Consider the following 21,717-nt stretch of genomic DNA (forward strand, 5'->3'; position numbering starts at 1 on the left):
GGTCTCGGGCCTGCTGAAGCGGCTTTCGTGTGTGCGTCAGGCAAAGAGCTGAGGCAGCCTTGCGGGGTGGTGCGCTGTGCTGAGGGAGCAGGCGCGGTCCCGCCGGCGGGAGCTGAGCGGGATGAGAGGCGCGGCGGGACCCGCGGCCCCAGGACGTGCGGCTGTGAGGAATTGCAGCCGTCGGATTTGCTCACAGTGGGGGCACAGCAGCCCCAGAACCGGAGTGGGAGGTGGATCGCTGCACTGAAGAAAAATTTTTTCCAACAATTGATAAACTACACTTTTGCTAAAATATGTAATCCAGACCAGAATTTTCAGTAGTGTTTACTGTCAGCGTGATGACTTTCTACGCCTCAGTAAAGCAGAGCTCTTCAAGAATTCACTGTGAAGAAACGATTTGTCTGTGTTGTAGTAAACGTTGCAATTAAGCACATCATGTTTCCCAGTCTATGGGGGTGAGTCCATAGCCTTTGTTAACAACAGTGCTGGACACACCTTTTTTCTTTCTTCCTTTTTTTTTTTTTTTTTCTTAGTCATCCTGTACAAAGAGTACTGGCATCACTACACAGAAGGAAAGGGAGGATATAAAGCAGGCCAAGAAAAGCAGTGCGTGGACACTGGGAAGCAAACGTGCAGCTTGTGTCAGCATCTAGAAATACCCACTACCATGTACATGTATTGAACAAATGTAAAACTTTCTTTGGACAGTTTTTTTTTTTTTTTCAATTATGGCCATGCAACTGAAAACAGAATCCGTTGGGATTCCACCATATCTGTGACAGTGAACTGCAACGCTGAAGTAAACCACATAACACTTCTAGGTAATTGTGATGTAATGCCTGTGCAGCTGCAATTCCACAACCAATAAAAGATGGTTAAAAAGTGTAATTCCTGAAGTTTACAGATTTGCACCCCAGGAACAAACTTTGTGATGAATATTGGAAGTTTTGGTAACTATCTGATGGCTTCACAGCCCTCAGTGAGGAAAGCTATTTACGGTTGATGCTTCAGATGTATCTTGCTGTCTCTTAAAAATAATGACTGAGTTGTTCTAACAAAGAGAGTAGTTATTATTGTGTTCCTCTTTGAAAATATGGGTACCAAGGAGATACATGGGAGCAGGCTTGAACATCACCCCACCATGTTGTGCCCTTTCGAAAACTTGGAGTACAAAAAAAGAGCGGGAAAAAACATCAGAAGTTAAAGGACGAACAATAGACTGTTTATGAGAGAGTGTAAGAAAGTAATTAAATATTGATATGTGGTGATTTCATTTCCTCCTTAAGTCTGGTAACGCAAATGTCTCAGCATAAAGATAATGTGGCACTGAAATGGCTCTGAGCAGCTGAAGTGATCATGTAATAAGTGAACTTCAGAATATTTTACCAGGATATCAGCATTTGAGATGAATGTGCGAGCTGTGCATGAGTCAGATAAAGGACAAACGTGGAAATCTTAGTTACAAAGAATGCAATTACAGAAAGATGGAGGGAGTATTCTAATGAGCTCTTTAATGGTGAAATGGATAAAGGCAAGCAAACAGCAGATTTCCAGCCAGCTGAGCTATTTGTAGAAGAATCAAGAGGCAATCAGGACACCCAGGAACAATACGGCACCAGGTGCTGATAGTGTTTTCACTGAATTATTAAAAACAGGAGGGGATGTGCTAACTCCAAGACTATAAAAGCTAATTTGTGTTAATTTGGTGATGTGAAAATAATGTAGAGAAATGGGTAAGGGTGTATCTGTTTTTGAAAAAGGACAAAGTGAGACCTAACGGCTCTGGCATCATCTCACTGTTTATTACAGCATGTGATGTTCTAGGTTATTTGTTTCCGTGTAGTTAGCCTTCTCAAAGAACAGGAGTACAGCACAATGATTATTTTCAAATTGTAAAGTACTCAAGGGAAAATATAGGAACATGAACAGGCTACATATAGAGATCTTAATTTAAGAAAGCACATGATGGTACATCTGCACTGTAATAAAAATATCTATGACAGATTATTTTTTCAGTGTGTGTAAGTAAACTATCCCATTTTTATTTTTTATTCTAATATACATCATCATCATAGTCAGAAAGGAAACTTGGTGCTATTTGTAGGGTGTGTTGTGTTTTCTTATTTACTGCATTTAAAGACATTCAACTTTAATAAGAAAATACAACCTGAAATGGTGGTAGGCTTCTGTTTTAAAGTCTTTATATAGTAGAATGTCCATGTTATTTCATGTAGATGCTCAGTTCTAGCTGAACTGGCTGGGAGGAAGAGTAGCTAGCTGTAACAAATAAAAATATGAATCTCTCTTGATTTTTCATTCTGTTGCAGATAGGAAGCCCTTATTTTTTGGGCTGATATCCATCATTTTTTCCTCCATCATAGTAGAACTGTAGTCATGTAGTATCATGCAGTTTACCTTCAGCTAAAAGTGTAGAAAACCATAGTATATCTCAGTTCTGATGTAGGTTTGAAAGAAAAGTGTGTTGGGCTGATTCTAAAGAAAAATACTATTTGCCTCACTTTTTTGTCCTTCAGTGATATAAAAGAAATTTCAAGCGTACCAAAAGAATACATCCAATGTTGTTCCAGTCAAACAGGAATAAAGAAATCTTGAGTGCTGAAGTTAAGAGACCTTACTGGAAACTAAGCAAAGACAGGGTAAGCAGTTATGAATAGAAATGTGCTATTTTTTGGTAATGAAGAAGCTGTAATTTGAGGGTGGGAATTTATATACATTCAAAGAAAGGATTAAATTCCTTTATTTTGGTTATAGGGAGCTAAGACTGCATATAAGAGTGCTACCATAAAAGATTATTGTTGATCAACACATGCATAGTGTCCTTTGTAGTAAAAATGGAAAGCTTACGTATCATTGTATCAGTTTTGAGATCGGGACTCAAAGTAGGTTTGTTATCTTTGTAGAAAATGCTCTATTTAAACTGGAGCCAAGATCTAAGGTTTCTTGTTTATTACAGAATATGGTGTGAATTCACACTTCTGTCAGACTTCTTTATTCTATCTCAGTGGTATCTTGTAATGAAAGAGCTGCTGTGTTCTTTAGGGAAGTATGCACAAAATCAGTGAGCTTTACTTGAACATTATATAATTCATCTCTTAAAGAAGATATTCTCTAAATTGTCATGACTTTTAAAGCAGATGTTAATGTTACTTCTGCCATTACTGTAGGATCCCCATATAAAACATACATTAGTTCAAGTCCAATTTAAGTGGAATCACATTTTAAACACAGAATTGCTATAAAACAGTATCTGAGTAAACAACTTACAGGTATGGTAATGGTTGTAGTATGTAACTGGCCACATTAATGACTGGGTGCACAGTAGCAGAGTAATGATTGAGGATTTCTGGCTCCTTCTATTATAAGCTTTCTGTAATTCATTGTTTAGTTACTTTATTTCCAGAGAGTTACTTTCTACTCATGTGAAGATTATATTTGCCTGTCTGTGTAAAAATATAAGGTTAAATGCTCTCTCCTTTTTGATGCAGTCTTTATGTCTATTAAGGACCTTTCTTAAGTATCCTCTGTTGGGTTCTTTCTTCTGTGTACATATATTTCACAGCCTGCCCAATTTCTATGGCTAATTTATCTGGTTACTGTCTTCTGGCCATGGGTCTGCTTTCTTGATGGTGATTTTAAGAAGCAAAGATGCACATAAACATAAACAGAAAATGTTATACTACAGCAGGATTGAAAGGGAGGGGGAAGGGAGTGGGAAGTATCTGGGAAAATACGTAACTTTTTTCCCTGAGGTGTTTGCCTTGAAAATGCCCAGCAGGTTCTATCAGACACTTCTCATCACAGGACTGAACAACATAGCTCAGCTGGTAGGTGCCATCACCTGGTTGAAGAAAGTTCAGATACTTTCATTTTGATGGAGTAGAATTTAATGCGCGGCTGATGACAAAGCACAACGAAATTAAATAAACTTGTCCTTTTTTTTTTCCTTCCATTTCTTTATTCAAAAACATCTTCACTGTTTTATCATCAAAGGCATTTTACTACTGTGTGCCAGGAAAGAGTAAATTAAAGTTTATGAGTAGCACTAACAATCAATGTTGAATTTGCTCCTGAATTCTCTTATAGCAGTAGCTCTGTTTTCATGCTGTTTTTTTTCCCCCAAATGGTGATATGTGTATGAGACACTGCAGTTAAAATGTATAACAAACCTTTTCTGTTACTGTACAAAAGATTTGAAGAGCAAGTTAAGTAGTTTTAAAATATATTCAGTTTATAGTTAATCAAATTCTTTACTTTCAGCTTTCATCATAGATTTGCTTTTGTTGTTACTGTGAAAGCCCATGACGTAAGTTATATGCAAAATATAATATCACTGGAAATTAACTTGCATTCTGCTTTACTGATCTTGTGTTTGTGTTATTTTTTAAAGTAATGTTCCATCTTGCAGATAAAGTAATCAAAATGGACTGCTACTTTCTCGATAGCACAGTTGTGTTTAAGAGCAACCTTCAAAGTTGATAGCAGATCTGTCTTACTGCAAGGAGGTTTTATGCTAAATTCTTTATGCAACAAAGCTGCCAACTCTGTGTTAGTCTGTCCAATTGTATTTAATCTCCTCTTAGCCAAGAAGAGAATCCTCTCTTCTTTTCAGAAGGTCGTAGCTGAATAAGTTTATTGCATGTGGAAAAGAGACTTATTTTTCCTATGAGGAGTACCATTTGTTGTGGTGCAAAGCATTCCTAACCAAACCTTGGCAACTGTTCATCTGCTGCTTAGAGAGAACCACACTTCATACATGAGGAAATAAATGCTGTCTGATTTTTATTTTTTTTAACTTTACACTGTTGGAATATACAGACGTCAGAAGATCCAAGTCTGCCTTATGTAAACTTGTGTTAAAACCACTATTATTTATTTGTAATAGCATATTTGAAGAACTGAAGACATTCATTAGCTTTAATGGATTGTGAGGCCATATTTATTACTAGTAACAACAAGGGAATACAGATTATAAATAGCTGTCATTTCACATTATAAAATGAATGCAGAAGCTAGTTACTTGCAAAGTTTATGGTTCTGCAAATTCTTCTTTTTGCAAATGAAATGAATGTTACTCTTAAGCTGCTACTGCTTTTTGAACCTTCTCTTAAATGATGCTGTGTGCTTTAGAAAAAATCAATGCTGCACTCCTATGTAGACATAATTGCTAAAGATTTGGGCCTGGTAGACTACTATTCATTCATAGAGAAAAAAGATAGGGAAGCAGTAGTTTGTATTGCTCATTAGCTTTAATGGACTTTGATCTTCTGTTCTGTGGATTATTTTTCATTTTATCTGCACCTAATTTTAAAATATTTTCCCAAAGACCTATCATTGACTGTAACCTGATAAAAAGTTTCATAGGTGGGAGTGTGAAAGCAGTCACTGATAGATGCATTAATCAGTGCCAGATAGCACAGTTGGACAACATGCTGCAACTGTTGTTCTCTGCATCCTGAAGTTGCCTATTGAGCAAAGAAGACCTCTGGCAGCACTGTCTTCTTTCTGTAAGACTGTATGATTCAGAGAGATATCAAATGAGAAGGCTGTAGGGCCTTCATATTGGTACTGCCACTTTGAGTAATCAGACCCATTCTTCTCTCTGGTGCTTCAAGTTTTCTTGGATGAAAACTCCTTAGATTTTTCTTTCCGTGTTAAATATTTGGCTTCCAAGTGTCTCAGCAGTGTCAACAGTTTCATGCTCAACAGGTGGTGGTTTCAGAGTATGACATACACTGTGCCTTCAGATCACTCTGTGTGAAACCATATGTAATTTGCCACTTTATTCATGTGCTTTTTTTCTCTAGTGCAATTTGTCATCATCCATAGCACACAACTATTGCCTTTCTCATTCACACTTTGTCTGGGATCAAGTGGTGAACATGGGAGGCCATTGGAGCTGTCAGACCTTGATGCTGGATCTGCTGTGTATGAATTGTTAGCGTTTCCATGGTGCAATAACAAAAAAGCTCAGTGCAATGGTTCATTGAAGTGTGCTTAAATGCTTCATCCTCTGCTGTTTGATTAAGGTAACGTCTATTTCTGAAAATGGATGAAGATGGAGAAGAAACCTGTACTTACAGGCATGCACTTATACTCAGTGATTTGTAGGGGGTGTGGAACTAGATGATCTTTAAAGTCCCTTCCAACCTAAGCTATTCTATGATTTATTTCAAATACTTCAATCTGCAAAAAATGTTAATAAATCTTCGAGTAATAAATTCTGATATAGAATGCCTCTTTCATCACCTAATCATCATTTTCTACTCAGAAATATCTCAGCACTGACTGGTTCAAAGTGGTGCTTGTCCTGCTGCTTTCCTCTATTGGTGTTGTTTTCCACAGCTTTTTTCTCCTGTTTCTAATTACTCCGTTTCATAATGTATAATTCTGTGTGTAAGGCTCAAAGCGTTGTTGCTCTCAGTGGAAAAAAACTGAGCTACCACATCTGGAAGAAAAACAGTCCAGGTTCTCTTGATGCTTCTTGAAGATGCCCTTCTGCCCAGTGCAATGGTTATGGTTTTCTTAACTTGAGAGTCTGAACTGCTGAAGACGTTGCAGACAATATGCCTTACCTGTACTGGAGAAGCAAAAATGAATGCTTCATTGTGCTGAGTGAGTTAGTAGAATATTCTGTGGTTACTACAGGCACACAGACAAGATGCATTTACCATCTCCATACTGTGTGCAATTTTAGCATCTAGGGAATGTATACATAATAAGAGGTCAGTATTGATCAGCATGATAAGTTGAAGTCTCAGCATACAAGCAATCCAAGTCTTAAGTCATTTTTCTTATTTTGGTAGGCATCATAATACAGGAAATCTTCAGAGGGAGATGGCAGCCTAGCGTCTGCATCTGTGCAGCCCAAACGATCTGTGTATCAGTACTGCTGCCCAGGCATGTTGTGCCTGTGCTAGTCCAGCTATAAGATGAGACTTTCAGTAAAGTTTTCTTCATGGCTTTTTAGTGTTTGCAATCCTAAATCTTTTTTTATTCACATTTTGAATGTGAATATGTGTGTACTGAAAGCATTCGATCTCATCCTAGAATTATTCAGTTACACTGTGATTCTGGTTCTTTAATAATCTGAAGTGTCAAAGAAAAACTTTAAAAGAAATAGGTATGTTGAAGGTCACTCAGTGTTAACTTCGTCAGTAAGCCCGAGGGTTTCTACTGCTATAGACCTAAGGCAGAAGGACTCGATAATTAGCTCTGTATCACTTCTGTTCTGATCTGCATAAACTTGTTCATATCTTACCTTGTTAAATAGGTGTCAGAGTGAAGGAGAGTACACCTAAATGTTGTTAACACAGAAAGGAAATAAATGCTGCTCAGCAGTCGCTCATTCCAGAAGTTCCTTCCAGTAAAGGTAATTTACATTCAGTACCTTGGTGGCTTCTGGTTAAGAACTTAAGGGTTTGAAATATTGGATTAGACAGCTGGTTCGTGTTTCAAAGGGAAATAAAGCAATAACATAATGTATGTGTTTGATGTGTCTTGGGAAATAAAATTAATGTCTTAGAGATCTAATTTATGGCATATGCAGCAGTATTTTGGTAATGGGCACTCAAGTTAGGGTGGACAACAATAACATGCAAACTGAAATAAGAATGTTAATTATGCATGTTATACTATATTGTAAAACTGCTTTAACTCTTTGTTCTAATGATAAAACCAAGTAAATAAATAGAATCAGACACACAAATCCCTAAGGTCTGGAATAATTAAACTCTTCTTCATGTCCTGGGTTGCTATTTCACAGAAAACATCTAATTTTCCAGGATGCTTTAATGTTGATTTCTGGAAGCTTTATGCAGTTTCTAAATAATCACTTTCTGGAAGGAGAAGCGTCTTCAGAAAATTGTAACAGATAAAAAGTTCTGAAAGACATAGAATATCCAGCGCAAGGATTTAGCTTAAGCCTTAAGTAACTTTGACAGACTTCATAGTCACTGTTTCAGACAGCAGGTTGAACTGATGACCTCCTGTGGTCTCTTCTAATGTGAATTATCCTGTGAATCCACCTGTCTTTTCCACTGACGCTTACTTGGTGTGAGGAATACAGGATCCCATTAATTTCAAGTAGGTCTCCTGGGCATGCAGGTAGTGAGGAGTAGGGAGTGGGGACTATGCTGCTATAAAACCAAAATGAGCTTTAGGGATTTTATTTGTTTTTTAAGTTTTCCTCTATAGTGTTTCACTTGTTCACCAGCATTTTGACTGAGGCTACATTTTTCTTTATTATCAAGGCTGAAATAAAAACCATGCAATACAGGAAGCTAGCACTGCTGAAGGATCATCATTTTTTTTCCCCCATCTTTTCAGAGCAGTTACTCTTTCCCTGTTGCATTTCTTGGGAACTCACTGTTGCCAGCAAATGAGATGACAAGCTTCAAGATTAGCATTTCATTGAGCAACATGGACAGTAGTACAGCTACATGAATCACTTTTCTGCACTTCTGCCAAGATGCCAATCAATGAAAAGCTCTTAATGTTAAATAGCATAAATGGGTGTGTAACCTGCATGAATGAGAGAGTGTGATTGTCTTGCTAGCAACAGGGGAATGAAGAGCACTTAATTCCTTAAATTTCTGTTCTTGTTTTGTGACCCAAGTGTGGATTTAAAGGGCCTTGACAAGGAGTACCAGAGGAAAGCTATCAAGGATTACACTGTATTAATAACTGGTTGTGTTTTTACTTGTGAATATTGATCTCTGGACTTCTGTGTGAATGCAGAGACCAGCGAAGGGACTGAGTTTGAGCTGCAAAGCTAAGTGAACATCAGCCAGCTTTGATCACTGAGCTGAGTGGTTGAGGTGCAAACCAGGCATTGAACTATACCAGGTGAAAACTTTATGCAAAATGCAGACATTAAGCTGAAGTTGTAGAACATATTTTCTTTTAAAACACAGAGGCTCAAACTGAAAGCCTTTGTGGGAGGTCTTTGACAGCAGAACAAATGCTTCAAACATAGGTAAATATCAATTTGTGTAAACAGGATATCAGGATTAGAAAAATCCTGGAACTCTTCAAAAGGTAAATCTGCATTGTGATTTTAGACAGCGGCCTAAAATGGGAGGCTTTCCTCCACAATGGAAGAAGACCTTAAGAAAAAGCTGCTGTCAGACCTAGCAACTTCTGAGCAAATCCGAAGGAACCTAAATTTACTGTGCTCAAAAAATTACATGATTTAACAGAGACAGAATGGGATCATCTTTATACTGTGACAGAGCAAAGACACTTTGCTTTTTTGGTTGTTTAGTATCTGGGTGATTCCTGACAACCTGCTGTCTTGATAATACTTGTTTCTGGGTCATTCTACATTAATTAATTATTGACTTAATTGTATTCACAAAAGGTCAGTATGGTTTGGGAATATGTTCTAGCAATGGAGTAGTTTGTGGTGTTAGTCTTCACAGCTTCACTCTCAAAGCAGACTTTGACTGTATTCTATCAGCAGCATTGAATGTAAGCAACAAAGGCACATAGAGGACAATAGAAATGGGAAGTGAACAATTTTGAAGTAGAAAAATCTCTTGATATGACGTTCAATGGAGACATTGGAAACCAAGGCTTAGCCTGGCTCTGAGCAGGAGGTGAAATGCACTTCAGAATGCACTTTTCCCCTTGGGCAATTGCTAGCCTGGTGCGATGTGCCTGCATTTCACTCTTTTTTTTGTTTTTTTTTTTTTTTTTCAGTGCAAAGAGGGGAACTGTTACAGTAAAACTTACATGTAAAGTGATATTTCAAAACCTACATTTCACAGGACTAATACTTTTCAACCAAGGAATCTGAAGTTTTAGGCTGTGTGCAATTAGCACTATCTAAAGATCTTCACGTTATGCCAGTTGTCCATGCCACACTTTCTGACCTTCAAAAGAAAGAGCTGGCTTGCAATCTGTCCTGCAAATGCTTGCAGAAAACTTAATGCTTAGAGAAAATTCTCCACTTCTCCCTGGTTTGGGAACTTGGAGCAATTTACAAAGGAGGATTTTAGCTGATCACTCATCTTTGGGGAGAAGAAATCCATAAGTGGATCATTTGTTCCTGCCTAATTAGTGCTGGATGTTTGGGAAAAAAAAAATCAAACAAATAGTGCTTATAAAAAACTCATACTTCCAACCACATCAAATATACCTGCTTGGAGCACGTCCATGTTTTTTCCTTGTAGTTTTACATGGGCACAGTTACTGCAATGCATTTGAAGAGGGCAAACTATTTCATAAATGCAAGAAGCAAATACCATTTTGTTCTCAAATGCACAGTTGTCTGCAGAGATACTTTACCTGAGAAACCACTGCATGCCATTCTGCCAATAGAGACGACACGACCTGACCACACAAACCTTTCCCAAACGTGTTCTCTGTTGGATTATTTAAAGCTGACTTTCTCCTGGGGAGTGTCTGTATTGGCAGGCTCATGAAGAAATGCTTTCCTGTCTCTCCATGACATCTTGTTCTTGATGCAACTGTACCAAAGTTCACTTCTTTCTCATTCTTATTGCTAATATTATTGTTTTTCAAAGGCTTAGCAATAAATGCTGAGCAATAAAAATACATGTAGTTATTCCAAGTAAAGACTTTGTTGTTTTTTTTTTTAACAAAACAAGTCTTAAAATTCAGGCTGCCAGAACTGTAATGCCAGAAATGACTCCATTTTTCTCCGTGGTAATCTGCTCTAACCACTCCTGAAGACTTGTAAGGTTCATCTGAGACTTGGTCTTCTCACAAGGCAAGGAAATGATAGTCTTTTCATCCCCTCCAACATCAGTTTTGCAGTGCATCTGATCTTTGGTCTTCTTTAAAACAAACAGAAGTCTTACCAGATCTACGGTACATCTTTCCTTTGCTGGTCTTTGTGTTTGTACTATAAATCCAGTACAACCCACTTATTCCCCTGAGAGCATATCTTCCTCAGACATAATGAAGCTCACAATAAATAAATATACGGTTCCCAAATGATGTTGTGTATTCAGCTAGCGAAGTGTGACTTCTTAGTGTGAAGCTGCAGCATGGTGTTTAATTATTTTCTGTGCAATTATTCCGACATTTTTACCTGGTTCCTACCTTAGGCAACCATCTCCGATGTTATTGAGGTATTGCTGAGAGAAGGCTGAAAGCAACATGAGTGTGAATAACTTCAGACCTGGCCAACCAAAACATAAAAAAACAGAAGTGTTAAATTAGCCTTGCAGCTCTTCCTCTAAGGCTGCCTGAAAATGTATCCCGAAACATAATTTTCAGTTTCCAAAACTGCCACACTGCTGCACTTCAGTGTTGTGAGTGGTTCTTTCCACTCCTGCATAATTTTTCATCCTGAATCTAATTTTTCTATTTTTTTTTCTATTTTTTTTCTCCCAGAAAACTGTTTTAGAAGTTAAAACTGCTAGGGACATGTGACACGTTTTGACAATGTTATATGTATAAAGATGTGTTCTTTTGCTTTTAACATAAGAGCACCAAGCCAAAAAAAGGCCAGATCTGTTTACTAAATACTACAATTAATGACATATTCAACCTATGGTCTTCCTTGATAATTACCACAGATTACACCTGACTGCACAACCCCCTCAGTTGCCTTTGTTTAATGCCAGGGTCAGGACGGTATTCTGTCCACTTCAATACTGGAAGACTCCAGCTTTCTGTTTTCTCAAATAATGCCAACCACAGTTTTACACTTCACTTAAAGGATTGTATGTTTTCTCTGCCCAGATCTGTTAGATGGTTTGGTAGGTCTCAAACAAACTCGCGGTCCTGTGTAAGTTACTTCATTCTTTGATATATTTTCCATTAACTTTAAATTTAAAGACAAAATCAACTGCAATTTCAAATAAATTAAAATTTGCATAGGAATATTTTCATGATTATGATTTAATGTATGCATGTTGTACAGTCAATTTTCTGCTTAAAAAGTCTTCAAACACCAAGTAAAAGTTTACTCTTGAACTAATTACTTACACTACGCGACGAGGAATAAGAAGTAGCTTATTAGCCAGTTGTGACCTCTTCTGATTTCGGATGAATAAAACTGAATTTCATCTAAGTTTCTTAACATGCTATTTTAGAACTGCTCTGTAAATAAATGCTTGTGTTTGAGAGATATGAAAGCCTTAATTAAAAAGACAGAACCTCTCTTTGACAATGTGTTGTAAAAAGATTCTCTTCTTGAGGAATACTCCCTTTTATATGCAACATGTGAAAATTAATCTTCCTCATGCTTCTAAAAGGCTCCTTTTAAGCATCAGCTAGCTATGAAAGCAGTGGTCGTTGCTCTATCTTAGCCAGAGATTCAGCCAAGCTCTGGGAAAGAAATAGGCATTCCTGCCCCACCAGTGTCTGCTGCTGCCCTCAGCCTCAGACCTGCCAGGGCTGATGAGTGATCTGTTGTGCTCTGCCCACTTCTCCAGGTGGGAATGTGTGGCACAAAATACATTTATTCTGCTCTTACCCACCCCTTTTGTTTGTTAATGAAAAAGCATGGACTTTAAACATATGAGAGCTGGTCCAGAAGTAATGTCTCCTATTTTATTATGTTGGTCCACGATGACAGAGGCAGATGTTGGTGGTATGGCAACAGAGGCTGAACCTTCCCAACAAAATTCCCTCACATTTTGTTACCATGTGACAGATGGCAGCATATGGGCTGTCTGATAAGTGGTGTCTGACATGGAAGTGCATAGGTAGCAAAGGTGTGCCATTGAATTCCCCCATGTGGAGAAAATGGCATCATCCACTGACATTCATCAATGCTTGCTGAATGCTTATGGAGACCAAACAGTGGATGTGAGCACAGGGAGGCGGTGGGTGGTGCATTTTGGCAGCAGTGACAGTGGGTCACCTCTGCTGCTGCAGATTTTTGTGAGTGCTGCATGCAGGCTCTTGTTCATTGCCAGAAAAATTGCATAGCTAATGGTAATGACTGTGTTGAAAAATATTTTGTAGCTGAGAATTTGCTCTATCAAATTGTGCTCTTTTTACCTGTTGTTATAGTTTCCATGAAAATAAATAAGAGGCGTTACTTTCGGAGAAACCAACATACAAAAAGGTGGCTTTAAGCAGACAAAAGAATTGAAGGTTTTCTTGAAATTTCTGCCAGTGTCTGCCTGAGCAGTAATTGCTGCGAAATGGTACCATCCCTATCTTATTTTCCTACAAGCATGGTTAATTAAAATTTTAGAATCATAATCTGTGAAGATAACTATCGTCTCTAAGCAGGATCTCGTCAATCAAACTCTCCCCAGTGAGTGCCTTTTATCTCCAGTCAGAAGAGGATGTGTTAGGAGGTTGCAGCTGATGCTTCTCAGCACCAGTTGATACCTTGTTGTTTGGGGAAATTAAAACAAAATTAATTTGTATAATCCCAGTTTGGGAAGGGAGGATGGTTTGAAAATGCATGTAGCCAAGACTGCAAGTTTAACTGGAAGTGAGCTGAGCTTTTCACTTTTTTATTGAATGTATTTTTTAAGAGATTGAAATGTTTCAATTACAATGAAGAAGTATTTTCATGGGGAAAATCTGTTAAGTCCTAAGCAGTGTTTTTATAGAAATTGGAAAATGGAAACTGAAGGCAAACATATGCCAATTAAAAAGATAAGAGATACGTTACAACTGCTGAGATAAATCCATAGTTCTCTGCCCTGGAATGTCTTTGAACTAAGGTTAAATATCTTTCTGGAAGATTAACTTTAGCAAAATATGAGTTAAGCTTTAGTCAGATGTAAGTAATTGCTCTTGGTGGAAGTGTGGTACTTTCGCAGTAAGCCATGTGGTTCGACCTCCTGGGCAGCTGGCTGCGGACTGAGTGCAGCTGCCTCCAGCGGGGCTTGGAGCGGAGCTGCAGAGCTGCAGCATTCGTGTTTGGTATTAGACCTTGGGAAAATGTGAATGGAAATCGTGGGGGGCCTCAGGAGGATATTTTGTTTGTGGAAACAGCCAACCAAAGGGCATCCTTGAGAGACTGAGCAACCTACATGACACACCATGCAGTAACATCATTAGTACAGCTACCAGGCTAATAGCCTACTGTGAAAACATCTTGAACATCATGGGAGATGGGAACATTGCAGCTTCACACTTGTGTAAGCTAATGCACTCTCCTGAACGGGATGCTTCCTCATCAGCTGTTAATGGTGACAAGGGAACATACTGTTCTGGAGACTTCTTTTCCATTTATGAGCAATGGTAATTGAATAGCACGCATTTGGAAAACAAAGAATTTTTACAAATTAATCTGTGAACCAGAGCATTTGCTCAGCTCTTAATGTCTGCTGTTGTGTTCAGGCTGTATACATGACTCACTTCTGCAGCAGGGTGTAACCTCTGCTACGCTTCACAGCCTTTGATTTGACTTTCTATCCGTAGATCCAACTGTGTCAAATATATTGCTGAGCACTGTTCACTGATGATTTACGGATCTTCATTCTCTAAGCAGTGCTCAGGAAATCAGCAGCATAAGTGTAATAAAGGATCTTAGGGCGTCCACTAGGGCAAATCAAATGTTTCTGTACTCACATAGAGGAGATAAGCTGCTGTGCCAACACCCTTTGTTTTGCTTTTATAAAAATGTATTCTTGTGCTCTTAAACTACTTGTTATTGTCTTCAGTTCTGATAGCACAGAGAAAGTGGCACACTTACCATAAATCAGCGCATGGTACTGCCTTTGTGTTGAGAGAAATATTGTTTATTAGAACAGCAGTTGGCAGCACTTGCTGGCAACTTTTCTCATCTATTTCAGTGATAGATAGTAGCCGTCGTGCTGCATGCCTTGATGCATCTTTGGTCGTGTACTGTTTTGTTCTTCATGCAGGATTAATGTATGGTTTGAGACACTTCATGAATGTGTTGTAGTTTGTTATACAAACCTAATTTCACAGAAGCGTATTGTTTCTTTTAGGGTTTGTTTCCTTGATTCTACACTACTTGTGGGAATTAAACCCCACAGGTGTTTTGTACAGAGAAATCTGATCACACCCTGAAAATATAAAAACTGCAGATAGATTATCTCAAGTAACTTCCACCTAGTTACTGTTAGTGATCTACCAACTGAAAGGAGTCAGTTCCATGCAGGATCAAGGCAGGTCTAACCTGAGGAAAGGAGACCTTTGTTGTCATTCTTGTTCAGAAGATGTTCAGCAGTGCACAAAGAGTGTAGCAGTACTGATGACTAGCTCCAGATTTTCAGTTCTATTCCAGTAATTTGAGTGGAGGCCCAATTTTTTTGACTATTTAAAACTTGTCCCTCAGAGTGAAGTCAGCATAACATAAAGGTTTTGTCTTAGGAATTTTTTATCTTTTCCTAAACTTTAACATATAATATGTGCATTACACTGAATTGTGTTCTGGAGCTCGTGAAACGTTACTGATTTCTTTCACATTGAGGAGGGAAAGAAATGAAATTACATGGTTGACACCAAGTGTAAGAATCACAGATTTCTGCAGAAAGCCTGCAGAAATTGTTATCCAGCTGTGAGCTGAAGCTGAGCAATGAAACTTGGATCCTGCTCAAAGCTAATTTATACTCAGAAGTGTTTTGCAGTCAAGGTTCGTCTGATCCTTGAGTGCAGTGGAAGACTTGTCACAAGCTTGACCACAGGGCTGAACCTGCTCGACTTCTTTCATGTAAGCCTTGGGCTTAGTTATCTTTCCTATTTCAAATCAGTGTGGTGTCTTGGTGTGTGCCAGTCACATTTCTTGCTGGGAAAACCTATGAGTACAGGGCACTGAGAGGCAGGTTACATAGAGCTGCTTTGCTGAGTAAGTGTCAGTTACAAACAGCAGACTGTTACATTCCCCTGAGTCTTGCCCCAGTAGTTATTAATTGTTCCAGTCATTATTTTCCTTAGTCTGTAAGTCAGGGGTAGGTCTGATGGGATAGTTTTCTGCCTGCTCTTTAGGCAGTGTATACTGCAGTGCTGTGAAAAGCATCTCTACAGGGCTTCAGGTCAAAAGCGATAGATGCTGCACAACTTTCAGACTAATGGCAGTGAGGTGCCATAAAGCCTATCCTTAGGCATGACAGCAGTAACTATTAAGTGCAGGACAGACATCCAATTATCTCCTATTTATTATATTGTCTTGGAGTACTTAACTAAAATAATAAAACCAAACTGACTCTTGATAGCAGTAAGTATTAATATCTTAAGGGAAAAAAAAAACACAAAAAATACACACCAAACAAGTCAAGGATTTTACTTATATTCGTTAAAAAAAAAAAAAAAAAAAAAAGCTTGTAATTCTTCTACCAGGCAGCTGCTGTGCTTGGTAATTAGGGGAAGAAATGAAAAGCCTTCAGTTCATCTGTGCACTTCATTTTTAATGCAGCAGCAGAGGAGCAGACACACCAGAGCCCGTGAGAGATTTCTGCTTGATCTTTGAAGGGCAGGGGAGTACTGAGCAAGGTGAAGCTACTGCTAATAACAGGTATGAACTTTGCACATCTGTGGAAAGCTTGCTCGCTTTCTCTTGAAATCACCCAGTTTTAGGGTGCTCCCATAGCAAATAAATCTAAAAGTTAATCTGCTCACCTTGCTCTCTTTCTTCATTCTGCAGTGTACACGTGTGCATTAGGCATGCTTGATGTTATTGTGAGTTTACTTAAAATGAGCCTTACGTTTAATTTGAGAATTTGTAGAACTGAGTTTGTTAGGCTTTTTTGAGGGGCAGAACAACACATAATATCTCTAACTGTGCATACAGGCACGTGTACTCCCCTCCTTTGGTCTGCACTAGGAACTTTGTTCTGTTAAGGACCTATGTAGTCACTTGTATGTCTCGATGAAAAGGACAGGATAATCAGTAGTGGAAGTCAGCAGTCTGATGACTTCACCTAGTTGGGCCATTGCTTTGCTACTTGTCATGTCTTGTTTTACATCCACAGCTCAGTGCAGCATGGTGGCTTCTGGACACTTGTATAAAGAAATTTTCACAGTGACACTTATGTTTTCAGAGAACTGAGTCCAGTCCCATTTACAAACATGATACACATGCATGGAAATTTCTGCACATGGTCTGCAGTACGCTTTTCTGATAAGGTCAATAGTATCTATTATATTTGCTTGCATGATAGTTGTTAGAGACCTGTGATAAATGCCTGTTTCGTGAGTGTTCCATGTCTGCAAAAGATAAGTGATGGAAAAGAGTTCGCAAATAATCACCATTGAAATGCTTGAGTAACTGGAAACAATTAACTGAGAAAGTTTGAGTCTGCATCAACCAGAAACCAATCTCCCTGGAAACAGGAGTTGAGATCCCATCCGGTTGGTGGGAGTCCTCTGGGAGGAAGCAGTTTTTAATGAATACTGTATTACTTACTAGCCATGGATTTTGTTTGGCACGATCCTTTGTTTGTGCCTCTTTTTTAGTCACCCAGTCAACCAAATTATGATCATGTTGTACTCTCAGTCATAAGCCTTACAGAAATAGAGGACTAATAGAAATTAGCATAATTGTTTTATGCAGTGGATCAGGAAAATATTTTGTAATTTCAAAAATCAGTTGAGTTTCAGAATTTATTAAAGAAGTCTTCGAGATAGGTATAATTTGTTTCTTTGTATACATTATACACTCATATATCTGTGACATTTATATGTAGAACATTGTATATAGCCTAAAAAGATGCTGATTGTAGCAGCATGTTTATCTGCAACAAAATATTATTCTGTGCCTGCAGATTACATAATATATGACTTAAATTAGAGGAGATATTTTAATCAGAAAACTTATGCAGATTATCACCCTAACATGGATGATGCTGTACTTATATGGTGCAGTATTACTGTAACCCTCTTTCACAATTGCAGTCTCTTTTTCTGTGTTGCTACTGTAACACATCCAGCCCAAGTACGGTATTAGGAATTCTCCAACAGAGGCAGAAGTTGGTGATAATTCATGCCAGAACTACATAGTACGAAGCTATCTGAGTTATATGTAGTAAGAGTCAAATCCTGATTTCATTAAAGCTTGATGACAGTATTCCCATTGACTTAAGTGGGACCTGAATTTGGATTTCAAAGAGGAAATTGTCTTAAGTGCATGTGCTATAAATATGCAAAGTGCATAAGGAAGATTCAAATGGCATAGGATTACAAATAAAATACCTCTTTAGTATGTCACAAAAATTACTTGAGTAATATTCTTTCTCAACATCAGTTCATGCTCTATCTTTCAGAAGTGCTTTTCTTCTTTCTACCATATGTCAGCTTGAATAACCTTGGTGAGATGACAACCCAATCACAATTCTTTCCAAATGCGTGGTTTGAAAATACAAAGTATATTTAATCTCATTAGGGGTGGCCACATGAAAATAAAATTAGTGTCCATGTAACGAAGCTGTCACTGATGTCATATGGAGGATGAACACCATGAATCAATACAAGTTGTTCTGCTTGTCAGCATTCGGTGAACAGGATGAAAGAAAAAGAAAGCTGAAGGCAGGAAGCTAGCTGAAGGACTCCCTTGGCTCACCTCTGCAGTGCTGCTCCAAAAAGGATGAGCCTTGGAAATCAGCATGAAGAGGCTTAGATTCAAATTCTCATGTTCAGTGATGATTCTGAAGAGATGGGACAGTTTTCAAGTAGCAAATTAACTTTAGGCTTTAGGATGTAGTTGGCAGATAGGTCTGGGCTTGAAGACCACCCGAACTTGCTGCGAGAATCACAGCTAAGGCCGTACTTGCATGCTGCAATGCAGCATAAGTAGAATCACTAGAGTAACTCTAGACAGCCTGGTGCAGTGCTGCACATCTCAGGTTCCAGAAGCAGTCGAAGCAAATGTACTGTGTGTGGCCCAAGAAAAGTAACTCTGCAAAAACTGACTGAGAAGCTGCAGGAGATGTACCCATAGCAGCTCCAAAGCTTCTTTATCCAGCAAGGCTGAGATTGCATTGTGCTGGGACTCTGTGTGCTGACACCTACAAATGCTTTCAAACAGAGAAGAGAACAGGCTCATAAATACACCCTCCTGTGCTACTTGTTGAGAGAGTTAATCATTCACAGATTTTGCTCTCAATGTGGTCTATGTTAGTCTGCTTTCTTAGGGATTCTCAGCTTTCTGCACTTTAAGAATATAGAGGTGATGACTTTGCTACCAAACTGCTGTCACTTTTCAAGCAAAGCTTGACAGCTACTCAGCTGCTATAAGCAAGGCTATAAAAGTGCTGTACAGCAGCTAGCACAGCTGCTTATGTACAAAAGAAAAGTGGGTAGGTAAGTAGGAGGTAAATCTCCTTAATTAAAAATATAAGATCTTGCTAAAAGGAGGTTGTGCATTATGATGGACTTAAATGACACTCTATGAGCTGTTTCATACATCTGTATAAATCTCTTTGTGGAGTACTTGGCTTGATGGATCTGCTATTGGTGAAAGTAATTTGAAATCCTTAATGAGCATCACAAGTATCCCGTTCAATGGGGAATAGCATCATTAGCACAACATACAGAATAACCAGACTTGCATGAGTAGTAATTTTGCTGGCTATCATGAATTATCAGTTCCAGAAAGTGCTTTAAGAGTATTGCAGGGATCTTCTATCTATCCAGTGATTGTTTACATCTGCTTAATGGGGAGGTCTGAATGATTTGTTGCCCTCAGTACTAAGCTGAATGATTTAGACAAATGGCCTCTGATTTTTTAGGGGGCAGTGATTTTTTTGTTCTCTCTGGTTGTCAGTTTATATGCCTTTTTTTTTAATGGGCACACTTGTAGTCAGGCAATTAAAATTTTGTTATTGGGTTAAATTGAAAGGATTGCTGTATAAAAATGACAGGTCTATACAGGTTTCAATATGCTGAACCTGAACTGTATGCTCTTCATCTCAATACCATATCCATCTGCAGTCTCCCCTTCCTTCACTCCTTGTCACTAGAGCAACAGCAGCAGAGCAGCTGCCTGATCACATGTGGAGAGCACACTGTAAGGCTTCTAGCTTGTATTCAAGTCATGAGATGACTTAACTCTTATAAAGCAAAGGATTCCTTGGACTGAATGCATGCTGCACTCTCTTGTGTAATAGCTAAAGGACTTTCATCAAGTGGGATAACTTCAGAAACAACCTAGAAATACTCAGTCATTATTTTGATCTGAATTACCACAGCTCTGACCTCAAAGACTACTGCAGCAACACACACAGCATGCCTTGGATAACTATGGCTTGACTAGTTTGGGCACTATTAAGCAGAGAGCATTGCTAGAGAAACAAAATACAGAGTTAACCTGAATTGACTAGAAACTTTGTACAGGACCAGACTGGTGTGAGTCTCAGAGGAAATGAGCTTTCTTTTAAACCTGAGTGATAAATGATGTTCAAATTTAGTGGAACAATTATCACGTAGCCTCATTTTTAGGAGTAATGTGAGTGGTATGGACAGCGAGGTGTTAGCCTTCCTTTTATCGTTTTGGCTTTCATCATGTTCTGTTGGGAACTAACAGCTACAGGAAGGCAGAGTTTCATACAGTCAGTGACAGTTGTAAATCAGTTCCCAAAGGTGTGAGGTATGTGCAAATTAGTTCCCTGCTGTGTGTGTATCTCTTTCCTAATTCTTCTGAGTCAGAGAAACGCAGGAACTCCGAAGAACTGTATATATCTTAATGGTCATCAAGAAGGTTGGAAAAATTATTTCCCTTCCTGCAATGAATAATCTCCTCAAATGCAGTATGGAACAAAGATTAGAAAGAAGCTGTTTGGAAGATGTGAAAAAAGTGGGCTAAAGGGTTTCTGAGAGAGGCTGTATTAAATGAGAGCCAGAACTCTGAACTGCACTCTTGTCTGCATGGAGAGTGCACAGCCTACCATGTAGTGTTCTTTCTATTTATACATTCCATGGATAGATATAATATAATGTATGAAGAAAGAAAAATGATGTTGGAGCTGTCATGTTGTTTAGACTTCTTGTTTATTAATTGGTAGTATGGAAATGAGTATAACAGCTCAGTATGGAATAGCCTGTGTCAAGAAGCACACATCTCTTCATCCTATATCAGTTATAATTTGTTGTTCTTTTTGTTTTTGTTTTTTTTTTAATCTGTTGAAGCATACAAACTAATTCTTCCAAAATTCCTTTGAGGACAAGGTAGATTTAATTTGATTATCTGTTTTGTAATGTGTGGTGTTGTCTGAGTAAGTATTTAGTTACAAGAATATCCACAACAGCATTTTACAATCCCGTTAAGCTCTTCCCGCACTGTCTTTTCTTTGACCTTGCTAATTAGTAGAGTTGCTTATCACATGTGAGAGAAGACTATTTGAAAGAGAGGTTGATGTGGGCAGACGGAAACCTTGTGTATTAGAGAAAAAAATTTCTTGCATGTTTGTTTCCTTCAAATGAATTCTTCAAATGAGCTCCTCTGACATTTGGAAAAATGTGTCATCTGTTATGCTAAATTTCCCAAAGCTGTCGGGATTCTTTATATTCTCCTTTATATTTGTGAGTACTCTCAATGTGCAGAAGCCGTGTATGTGAAGAGACACAGACCCTTTATCCTCACAACTCCCTTTGGTAGACAGCAGGTATCTTTGTTTTTTTGGAGAGGAAATATCAATACAACAAATAATCTAGTTGTAAGACCACCAAGACTCAGTCCTTGTCTGGGGTGGTTACAGTCTTTACTCCTTTCTAGTCTTCCCCATGCAAGAGCATCAAGAGAAATCATCCCCCTCCCCACCGTCTCTGTCATGTTATGTCCCAAGCAGTTGTCAGAGC

At 38.4% G+C, this 21,717-nt stretch overlaps 1 long non-coding RNA gene across 3 annotated transcripts in view; it reads left to right on the forward strand.

The window, feature by feature from the left end:
- The first annotated feature begins 15 nt into the window (after positions 1 to 15).
- The window catches only part of LOC121106882, a 361,649-nt gene continuing 339,947 nt past the window's right edge, over positions 16 to 21,717 (forward strand). The window contains exons 1-2 of one of the 3 annotated variants that reach the window (XR_006931550.1): positions 16 to 1,733; positions 2,535 to 2,657. This is a non-coding gene — a long non-coding RNA (uncharacterized LOC121106882). Of the gene's footprint in view, positions 2,658 to 21,717 lie in introns of all 3 variants that reach the window. The other 2 variants (XR_006931548.1, XR_006931549.1) reach the window with 2 other exon arrangements.

Source organism: Gallus gallus, chromosome 15 (assembly GCF_016699485.2).
Source record: "Gallus gallus isolate bGalGal1 chromosome 15, bGalGal1.mat.broiler.GRCg7b, whole genome shotgun sequence".
In the NCBI taxonomy this organism is placed as follows: Eukaryota; Metazoa; Chordata; class Aves; order Galliformes; family Phasianidae; genus Gallus; species Gallus gallus.